This window comes from Oncorhynchus clarkii, chromosome 6 (genome assembly GCF_045791955.1).
Source record: "Oncorhynchus clarkii lewisi isolate Uvic-CL-2024 chromosome 6, UVic_Ocla_1.0, whole genome shotgun sequence".
In the NCBI taxonomy this organism is placed as follows: Eukaryota; Metazoa; Chordata; class Actinopteri; order Salmoniformes; family Salmonidae; genus Oncorhynchus; species Oncorhynchus clarkii.
In genome coordinates, this window is record NC_092152.1 from 75,641,187 (window position 1) to 75,643,498 (window position 2,312).

At 42.0% G+C, this 2,312-nt stretch overlaps 1 pseudogene; it reads right to left on the bottom strand.

Moving 5' to 3' along the window:
• Positions 1-1,420: 1,420 nt before the first annotated feature.
• LOC139412506 (U7 small nuclear RNA) lies at positions 1,421-1,470 on the bottom strand (annotated as a pseudogene).
• Positions 1,471-2,312: the final 842 nt, after the last annotated feature.

Below are 2,312 nucleotides of genomic sequence, written 5' to 3' on the forward strand. Positions count from 1 at the left end.
ACTATGTTTTTTGCATTGGCTTCAATGTTGCCTTTCCCATGGTCAAAGTGCTCCCTTTCTCCTAGGGTTCATGGCCTATGGTGGTGTTGGGTCTATGGTGCTGGGTAAAGGTGTTAAGTACTAGCTGGCTTTGCCTCTGTAGTGCTCTGGCCTCGAGCCATGAGCTCTGCCCTCTGGTCTGGCCAGACTGTGGAATGTTTTCCTATGCTCTTTTAAAAGCACATTTCAGAGGTTTATTTGCAGATTGGGTGTCGGGTACAAATAAGCGTGATGACTCTACAGAATCCACCGTGATAACAGGAGCGAGGGGGTGCAAACACAGGAGGGAGGGAGATGAAAGAGGGACAGCTGCACTGCTCAGTGCTGGGGTCTGGATCCTTATCGGCTGGCCGGTATGCTGGGTCTTTGTGAGGCTGGTCCCATCATAAGTGGGCCACGCCGGGCGGTAGGTTCAAAGCCCTCCCCTCCCTCTCTCTTTCTCTTTATTCGCTCTTTATTTATGTACTCTCCCTCGTTCTCCCTCTGTCTGTGTTTGTAGACAGATCAACCAGTCAAAACTCATTCAATCCCTTGAACTATTCCAGTGAACATGATATCCCTTGACCTTGACCAATTGTAACCTTTGAGCAATACCTATAACTCCCAATGGCCCTCGATTGCTTGTTTTATTGTGGTCCTTGGGGTCTTGGGCTGATGCTCAATGCTCAAAGTACTTATTGTCTGCTATGTTAGGCTAATAGAATCTCTCTCAAACAAAGTCTGGCTAGAAGAGCCTAAAAGAGGCAACACACAGTCTGCAAGAAACACATTTCAGTTCTCTGCAAGACCCACATGAAACAACACTATCGTTTACTATACTATAAATACTGTTTTTTTTTGTGTGGATATTACTTTAGTATTTACTATAGTGTTTTTTTCCATTACTACTGTAGTATATTATAGTGTTTACAGTTAATTATAGTATTACTAGTTAAAAAACTATAGTATATACTGCAGTGTTTTTGCAGACACAACGAGCTAGGCTTCCATCCAATTGGCGACAGAGTTTCATGGGAATATTCTATAATCCTCATAAGAACAAAACATTTCCCACCTGAGGTGTGTTTCCATGAAATGGACTTGTTGCAGGTTAAAGGTTGTGCTGGATGACGTATTCACACAAAAATAACTTTTAGGGTTAAATTCCCATAATACAGAATAAATGGATTTCCCATCTAATTTTCAACTCTACCCATATTTCTCGCATAATGAATTTTACCGACACAAAAAGATCCCACATTGTCTAGCGTTATTTGTTTTGTCGACATTTGTAAAGTTTCCTGACACATTTGCTGTTTCCATCAGGCCTGTCGTGAAATGCTTTATTCAACATGTACTTTACTCACATAAAATGTTTGGATGGAAACCTGGTTATTGAAGTAGGGGCTTCTCCTTGAGCAAACCTACTAGACAAATATTAAAATAGCACTTTTTCCATAAGCTACAGGGAACACAATTATGATCTATACTTGGCATGTAGATTTCTCACTCACGGGTGGCACATATTGGGATATGGGGGAGGGGAATGGGCAGGGTATATGCACATTAATATTAGCATATCAGTACAGTGTGTAGTACAGCATTCTACAGTATACTACAGTTTACTACATAATTCTATAGTAAGTACTACACATGATCATGGGATACTACAGTGTGTAGTATAGTATTCTACAGTATACTACATAATTATATAAGAAGTACTACACATGATTGAGGGATAGTGCGGTGTGTAGTATAGTATTCTACAATATACTACAGTTTACTACTGTCACGACAGATGAGGAAATCTCTGAAGAGGAGGTGTAGCAGGGATCGGACCAATATGCAGCGTGGTAGTTGTTCATGTTATTTAATAAGAAAACTCAACACGAACACAAAATAACAAAGTGAACTGGCAACGAAACAGTCCCGTGTGGCACAAACACAGACACAGGAAACAATCACCCACAAAATACCCAAAGAACATAGCTGCCTAAATATGGTTCCCAATCAGAGACAACGATGCCTCTAATTGAGAACCAATCTAGGCAACCATCGACGTACATAAACACCTAGACCTAGGAAACACCCTATAAACATACAAAACCCCTAGACCAGACAAAACAAAAATAATAAAGAAAACAAAGATAACTAAGGCCAGGGCGTGACAGTAACCCCCCCAAAGGTACGGACTCCGGCCGCACACCTAAATCCATAGGGGAGGGTCTGGGTGGGCGTCTGTCCACGGTGGCGGCTCTGGCGCGGGACGTGGACCCCACTCCACCATAGTCTTA